This window comes from Pristiophorus japonicus, chromosome 13 (genome assembly GCF_044704955.1).
Source record: "Pristiophorus japonicus isolate sPriJap1 chromosome 13, sPriJap1.hap1, whole genome shotgun sequence".
Classification (NCBI taxonomy): Eukaryota; Metazoa; Chordata; class Chondrichthyes; family Pristiophoridae; genus Pristiophorus; species Pristiophorus japonicus.
Window position 1 is genome coordinate 29,605,235 of NC_091989.1, and position 9,778 is coordinate 29,615,012.

Below are 9,778 nucleotides of genomic sequence, written 5' to 3' on the forward strand. Positions count from 1 at the left end.
ACCCCGCCTCCCCGATATACAGAACCCACCCCCCCGATACACTGACCCCCCCGATACACTGACCCCGCCTCCCCGATATACAGAACCCACCCCTCCGATACACTGACCCCCACCGATACACTGACCCCGCCTCCCCGATATATCGAAACCCCCCCCGATATATCGACCCCCCCCGATATACCGAACCCCCCCGATATACCGACCCCCCCAATATACCGAACCCCCCCCGATACACTGACCCCGCCTCCCCCCGATATACCAACCCCCCCCCCGATACACTGACCCCCCACCTCCCCTGATACACTGCCCCCCTCCCCTTCCCCCGATACACTGACCCCCCTCCCCCGATACACTGACCCCCACTCCCCCGATACACTGACCCCCCACCTCCCCCGATACACTGCCCCCCTCTCCCTCCCCGATACACTGACCCCCCACCTCCGATACACTGACCCCCCGTCTCCCCCCGATACACTGACCCTCCCATCCCCGATACACTGACCCCCCCGCCTCCCCCCGATACACTGACCCCACTCCTCCCCCGATACACTGACCCCCGCCTCCCCCCGATACACTGACCCCCCCGCCTCCCCCCGATACACTAACCCCCCTCCTCCCCCGATACGCTGACCCCGCCTCCCCCCGATACACTGACCCCTCCTCCCCCGATACACTGACCCCGCCTCCGCCCGATACACTGACCACCCTCCCCCGATACACTGACCCCCCTCCCCCGATACACTAACCCCCCTCCTCCCCCGATACGCTGACCCCGCCTCCCCCCGATATACCGAACCCACCTCCCCTGATACACTTCCCCTCTCACCCTCCCCCGATACACTGACCCCGCCTCCCCCCGATACACTAACCCCCCTCCTCCCCGATACGCTGACCCCGCCTCCCCCCGATATACCGAACCCCATCCCCCCGATACACTGACCCCCCCTCCCCCGATACACTGGCCCCCCCTCCCCCCGCTATACAGAACCCCCTCCCCCCGATACACTGACACCCCACCTCCTCCGATACACTGACCCCCCTCCCCCGATATACCGACCCCCTCCCACCGATACACTGACCCCCCACCTCCCCGATACACTGACCCCCCCGCCTCCCCCCGATATACCGAACCCCCCCCGATATACCGAACCCCCCCCGATATACTGACCCTGCCTCTTCCCGATATACCAAACCCCCCCCCCGATATACCGAATCCCCCTCCCCCGATATACCGAACCCCCCCCGATACACTGACCCCGCCTCCCCCCGATATACCGAACCCCCCCCCGATATACAGAACCCCCCCTGATATACCGAACTCCCCCCCCGATATACCGAACCCCCCCCGATATACCGAACCCCCCCACCTCCCCCGATATACTGACCCCGCCTCCCCCCGATATACCGAACCCCCCCGATACACTGACCCCCCACCTCCCCCGATACACTGACCCCGCCTCCCCCCGATATACCGAACCCCCCCGATACACTGACCCCCCACCTCCCCCGATACACTGCCCCCCCTCCCCCTCCCCCGATATACCGAACCCCCCCTGATACACTGAGCCCCCACCTCCCCCGATATACTGTCCCCCTCCCCCTCCCCCCGATATACCGAACCCCCCCCCCGATACACTGACCCCGCCTCCCACCGATATACCGAACCCCCCCTGATATACCGAACCCCCCTCCGATATACCGAACCCCCCCCCCCCCGATACACTGACCCCGCCTCCCCCGATATACCAACCCCCCCCTGATACACTGCCCCCCTCCCCTTCCCCCGATACACCCCCCACCTCCCCCGATACACTGACCCCCCAACTCCCCCGATACACTGGCCCCCTCCCCCTCCCCGATACACTGCCCCCCTCCCCCTCCCCGATACACTGACCCCCCCTCCTCCGATACACTGACCCTCACTCCCCCCCGATACACTGACCCCCGCCTCCCCCGATACACTGACCCCTCTTCCCCCCGATACACTGACCCCCCTCCTCCCCTGATACACTGACCCCCTCCCCCGATATACCTCCCCCCTCCCCCCGATACACTGACCCCCCTCCTCCCCCGATACACTGACCCCGCCTCCCCCCGATATACCGAACCCACCTCCCCTGATACACTGCCCCTCTCACCCTCCCCCGATACACTGACCTCCCCTCCCCCGATACGCTGACCCCGCCTCCCCCCGATACACTGACCTCCCTCCCCCGATACACTAACCCCCATCCTCCCCCGATACGCTGACCCCGCCTCCCCCCGATATACCGAACCCACCTCCCCTGATACACTGCCCCTCTCACCCTCCCCCGATACACTGGCCCCACCTCCCCCCGCTATACCGAACCCCCTCCCCCAATACACTGACCCCCCTCCCCAGATATAACGACCCCCCTCCCCCTGATACACTGACCCCCCCGCCTCCCCCCGATACACTGACCCACCCTCCCCGATATACTGACCCCCTCCCCCTCCCCTGATACACTGCCCCCTCCCCCTCCCCCGATACACTGACCCACCCTCCCCCCGATATACCGACCCCCCCTCCCCCGATACACTGACCCCCCTCCTCCCCCGATACACAGGCCCCCCTCCCCGATACACTGGCCCCCCCTCCCCCGATACACTGACACCCTCCCCCGATACACTGGCCCCCCCCCTCCCCGATACACTGACCCCCTCCCCCGATACACTGGCCCCCCCTCCCCCAATATACTGGCCCCCCTCCCCCGATACACTGACCCCCTCCCCGATACACTGATCCCCCACCTCCCCATATACACTGACCCCCCTCCTCCCCCAATACACTGACCCCCCACCTCCCCAGATACACTGACCCCCCCTCCTCCCCCGATACACTGACACCCCCCCCCTCCTCCCATCCCCGATACACTGACCCCCCCCCATCGCCGATACACTGACCCCTCATCCCCTCAATACACTGACCCCCCTCCCCCTCCCCCTCCCCCGATACACTGGCCCCCCCCTCCCCGATACACTGACCCCCTCCCCCGATACACTGACCCCCTCCCCCGATACACTGACCCCCCTCCCCGATACACTGACCCCCCCACCTCCCCCGATACACTGACCCCCCTCCTCCCCCGATACACTGACCCCCCTCCTCGCCCGATACACTGACCCACTTCCTCCCCTGATACACTGACCCCCCCCCTCCCATCCCCGATACACTGACCCCTCATCCCCTCAATACACTGACCCCATCCCCCTCCCCCGATACACTGGACCCCCTCCCCCGATACACTGACCCCTCCTCCCCCGATACACTGATCCCCCTCCTCCCCCGATACACTGACCCCCCCTCCCCCGATACATTGGACCCCCTCCCCCGATACACTGACCCCTCCTCCCCTGATACACTGATCCCCCTCCTCCCCCGATACACTGACCCCCCCTCCCCGAAACATTGGCCCCTCCCCCCGATACACTAACCCCCCGTCATCCCATCCCCCGATACACTGACCCCCCGTCACCCCATCCCCCGATACACTGCCCCCCCCTCCCCCGATACACTGACCCCCCCCTCCCCCAATACACTGGCCCCCCTCCCCCGATACACTAACCCCACGTCATCCCATCCCGCGATACACTGACCCCCCCCGATAAACAGACCCCCTTCCCCCGATACACTGGCCCCCCCCTCCCCCGATACACTGACCCGTCATCTCCCCAATACACTGACCCCCTCCCCCTCCCCCGATACACTGGCCCCCCCTCCCCGATACACTGAGCCCCTCCCCCGATACACTGACCCCCCCTCCCCGATACACTGACCCCCCCACCTCCCCCGATACACTGACCCCCCTCCTCCCCCGATACACTGGCCCCCCCCTCCCCCGATACACTGACCCCCCTCCTCCCCCGATACACTGGCCCCCCCCTCCCCCGCTACACTGACCCCTCCTCCCCCGATACACTGACCCCCCTCCTCGCCCGATACACTGACCCCCTTCCTCCCCTGATACACTGACCCCCCCCTCCTCCCATCCCCAATACACTGACCCCTCATCCCCTCAATACACTGACCCCATCCCCCTCCCCCGATACACTGGACCCCCTCCCCCGATACACTGACCCCTCCTCCCCCGATACACTGATCCCCCGCCTCCCCCGATACACTGACCCCCCCTCCCCCGATACACTGACCCCCCACCTCCCCCGATACACTGACCCCTCCTCCCCGATACACTGATCCCCCTCCTCCCCCGATGCACTGACACCCCCTCCCCCGAAACATTGGCCCCACCCCCGATACACTAACCCCCCGTCATCCCATCCCCCGATACACTGACCCCCCCTCCCCGATACACTGACCCTCACTTCCCCCGATACACTGGCCCCCCTCCCCCGATACACTGGCCCCTCTCCCCCGATACATTGACCCCCCCGTCACCCCATCCCCCGATACACTGCCCCCCCCCCGATACACTGACCCCCCCCCCTCCCCCAATACACTGACCCTCCTCCCCTGATACACTGGCCCCCTCCCCCCGATACACTGACCCCCCCTCCCCCAATACACTGACCCTCCTCCCCTGATACACTGGCCCCCTCCCCCCGATACACTAACCCCCCGTCATCCCATCCCCCGATACACTGGCCCCTCTCCCCCGATACATTGACCCCCCCGTCACCCCATCCCCCGATACACTGGCCCCCCCCCCGATACACTGACCCCCCCTCCCCCAATACACTGACCCTCCTCCCCTGATACACTGACCCCCACTTCCCCCGATACACTGGCCCCCCTCCCCCCGATACACTAACCCCCCGTCATCCCATCCCGCGATACACTGACCCCCCCGATAAACAGACCCCCTTCCCCCGATACACTGGCCCCCCCCCCCCGATACACTGACCCGTCATCCCCTCAATACACTGACCCCCTCCCACTCCCCCGATACACTGATCCCCCCACCTCCCCCGATACACTGACCCCCCTCCTCCCCCGATACACTGGCCCCCCCTCCCCTGCTACACTGACCCCTCCTCCCCCGATACACTGACCCCCCTCCTCGCCCGATACACTGACCCCCTTCCTCCCCTGATACACTGACCCCCCCCTCCTCCCATGCCCGATACACTGGCCCCTCATCCCCTCAATACACTGACCCCATCCCCCTCCCCCGATACACTGGACCCCCTCCCCCGATACACTGACCCCTCCTCCCCCGATACACTGATCCCCCTCCTCCCCCGATATACTGACCCCCCCCTCCCCCGAAACATTGGCCCCCTCCCCCCGATACACTAACCCCCCGTCATCCCATCCCGCGATACACTGACCCCCCTGATAAACAGACCCCCCCTCCCCCGATACACTGACCCCCTTCCCCCCGATATACTGACCCCCCCTCCCCGATACACTGACCCCCACACCCTTCCCCCGATACACAGACCCCCCCAATACACTGACCCCCCTCCCCCGATACACTGACCTCCTCCCCCGATACACTGACCCCCCCCGATACACTAACCCCCCTCCTCCCCCGATACGCTGACCCCGCCTCCCCCCGATATACCGAACTCACCTCCCCTGATACACTGCCCCTCTCACCCTCCCCCGATACACTGACCCCCTCCCCCGATACACTAACCCCCCTCCTCCCCCGATACGCTTACCCCGCCTCCCCCCGATATACCGAACCCACCTCCCCTGATACACTGCCCCTCTCACCCTCCCCCGATACACTGACCCCCCCTCCCCCGATACACTGACCCCGCCTCCCCGCGATACACTGACCCCCCTCCCCCGATACACTAACCCCCATCCTCCCCCGATACACTGGCCCCCCCTCCCCCGCTACACTGACCCCTCCTCCCCCGATACACTGACCCCCCACCTCCCCCGATACACTGACCCCCCTCCTCCCCCGATACACTGGCCCCCCCTCCCCCGCTACACTGACCCCTCCTCCCCCGATACACTGACCCCCCTCCTCGCCCGATACACTGACCCCCTTCCTCCCCTGATACACTGACCCCCCCTCCTCCCATCCCCGATACACTGACCCCTCATCCCCTCAATACACTGACCCCATCCCCCTCCCCCGATACACTGGACCCCCTCCCCCGATACACTGACCCCTCCTCCCCCGATACACCGATCCCCCACTCCCCCCAATACACTGACCCCCCTCCCCTGATACACTGGCCCCCCTCCCCCCGATACACTAACCCCCCGTCATCCCATCCCGCGATACACTGACCCCCCCGATAAACAGACCCCCCCTCCCCCGATACACTGACCCCCTTCCCCCCGATATACTGACCCCCCTTCCCCGATACACTGACCCCCACACCCTTCCCCCGATACACAGACCCCCCCAATACACTGACCCCCCTCCCCCGATACACTGACCTCCTCCCCCGATACACTGACCCCCCCCCGATACACTAACGCCCCTCCTCCCCCGATACGCTGACCCCGCCTCCCCCCGATATACCGAACTCACCTCCCCTGATACACTGCCCCTCTCACCCTCCCCCGATACACTGACCCCCCCTCCCCCGATACACTGACCCCGCCTCCCCCCGATACACTGACCCCCCTCCCCCGATACACTAACCCCCCTCCTCCCCCGATACGCTGACCCCGCCTCCCCCCGATATACCGAACCCACCTCCCCTGATACACTGCCGCTCTCACCCTCCCCCGATACACTGAGCCCCCCTCCCCCGATACACTGACCCCGCCTCCCCGCGATACACTGACCCCCCATCCCCTCAATACATTGACCCCCTCCTCCTGCCCCGATACACTGATCCCGTCACCCCATCCCCCGATACACTGACCCCCCTCCCCCGATACACTGACCCCCCCTCCTCCCCCGATACACAGGCCCCCCTCCCAGATACACTGGCCCCCCTCCCCCGATACACTGACCCCCTCCCCCGATACACTGGCCCCCCCTCCCCCGATACACTGACCCCCTCCCCGATACACTGGCTCCCCCTCCCCCGATACACTGGCCCCCCTCCCCCGATACACTGGCCCCCTCCCCCGATACACTGGCCCCCCTCCCCGATACACTGATCCCACACCTCCCCCTATACACTGACCCCCCTCCTCCCCCAATACACTGACCCCCCCTCCTCCCCCGATACACTGACCCTCCCCCTCCTCCCATCCGCGATACACTGACCCCCCCCATCCCCGATACACTGACCCCTCATCCCCTCAATACACTGACCCCCTCCCCCTCCCCCGAAACACTGGCCCCCCTCCCCGATACACTGACCCCCTCCCCCGATACACTGACCCCCTCCCCCGATACACTGGCCCACCCTCCCCAATACACTGACCCCCCTCCTCCCCGATACACTGACCCCCCCCCATCCTCCCATCCCCGATACACTGACCCCCCCCATCCCCGATACACTGACCCCTCATCCCCTCAATACACTGACCCCCTCCCCCTCCCCCGATACACTGCCCCCCCCTCCCCAATACACTGACCCCCTCCCCCGATACACTGACCCCCCCTCCCCGATACACTGGCCCCCCCTCCCCGATACACTGACCCCCTCCCCCGATACACTGACCCGCCCCCTCCTCCCATCCCCGATACACTGACCACCCCCATCCCCGATACACTGACCCCTCATCCCCTCAATACACTGACCCCCCCCTCCTCCCCGATACACTGGCCCCCCATCCCCCGATACACTGACCCCCCCACCTCCCCCGATACACTGACCCCCCTCCTCCCCGATACACTGGCCCCCCCTCCCCCGATACACTGGACCCCCTCCCCCGATACACTGACCCCTCCTCCCCCGATACACTGATCCCCCTCCTCCCCCGATACACTGACCCCCCCTCCCCCGATACACTGACCCCTCCTCCCCCGATACGCTGATCCCCCTCCTCCCCCGATACACTGACCCCCCCTCCCCCGAAACATTGGCCCCTCCCCCCGATACACTAACCCCCCGTCATCCCATCCCCCGATACACTGACCCCCCCTCCCCGATACATTGACCCCCACTCCCCCCGATACACTGACCCCCCTCCCCCGATACACTGGCCCCCCTCCCCCGCTACAGTGGCCCCCCGTCACCCCATCCCCCGATACACTGGCCCCCCCTCCCCCAATACACTGACCCCCCTCCCCTGAAACACTGGCCCCCCTCCCCCCGATACACTAACCCCCCGTCATCCCATCCCGCGATACACTGACCCCCCCGATAAACAGACCCCCCTCCCCGATACACTGAACCCTCTCCCCCCGATATACTGACCCCCCCTCCCTGATACACTGACCCCCACACCCTTCCCCCGATACAGACCCCCCCAAAACACTGACCCCCCTCCCCCGATACACTGACCCCCTCCTCCCGATATACCGAACCCACCTCCCCTGATACACTGCCCCTCTCACCCTCCCCCGATACACTGACCCCCCCCTCCCCCGATACACTGACCCCGCCTCCCCCTGATACACTGACCCCCCTCCCCCGATACACTAACCCCCATCCTCCCCCGATACGCTGACCCCGCCTCCCCCCGATATACCGAACCCCTTCCCCGATACACTGACCCCCCCCTCCCCGATACACTGACACCCCCTCCCCGATACACTGACCCCCCCACCTCCCCGATACACTGCCCCCCCCATCTCCCCGATACACTGACCCCCCCTCCCCGATACACTGACCCCCCCACCTCCCCGATACACTGACCCCCCCTCCTCCCCCGATACACTGACCCCCCTCCCCCGCTACACTGACCCCTCCTCCCCCGATACACTGGCCCCCCTCCCCCGATACACTGGCCCCTCCTCCCCCGATACACTGAGCCGCCTCCTCCCCCGATACACTGACCCCCCCTCCCCCGATACACTGGCCCCCCTCCCCCGCTACACTGACCCCTCCTCCCCAATACACTGACCCCCCTCCTCGCCCGATACATTGACCCACTTCCTCCCCTGGTACACTGACCCCCCCTCCTCCCATCTCCGATACACTGACCCCTCATCCCCTCAATACACTGACCCCATCCCCCTCCCCCGATACACTGACCCCCTCCCCCGATACACTGACCCCTCCTCCCCCGATACACTGATCCCCCTCCTCCCCCGATACACTGACCCCCCCTCCCCCGATACACTGGCCCCCCCTCCCCCGATACACTGACCCCTCCTCCCCCGATACGCTGATCCCCCTCCTCCCCTGATACACTGACCCCCCCTCCCCCGAAACATTGGCCCCTCCCCCCGATACACTAACCCCCCGTCATCCCATCCCCCGATACACTGACCCCCCTCCCCGATACATTGACCCCCACTCCCCCCGATACACTGGCCCCCCTCCCCCGATACAGTGACCCCCCGTCACCCCATCCCCCGATACACTGGCCCCCCCCTCCCCCAATACACTGACCCCCCTCCCCTGATACACTGGCCCCCCTCCCCCCGATACACTGGCCCCCCGTCATCCCATCCCGCGATACACTGACCCCCCCGATAAACAGACCCCCCTCCCCGATACACTGAACCCCCTCCCCCCGATATACTGACCCCCCCTCCCCGATACACTGACCCCCACACCCTTCCCCCGATACACAGACCCCCCCCCAAAACACTGACCCCCCTCCCCCGATACACTGACCCCCTCCTCCGGATATACCGAACCCACCTCCCCTGATACACTGCCCCTCTCACCCTCCCCCGATACACTGACCCCCCCTCCCCCGATACACTGACCCCGCCTCCCCCTGATACACTGACCCCCCTCCCCCGATACACTAACG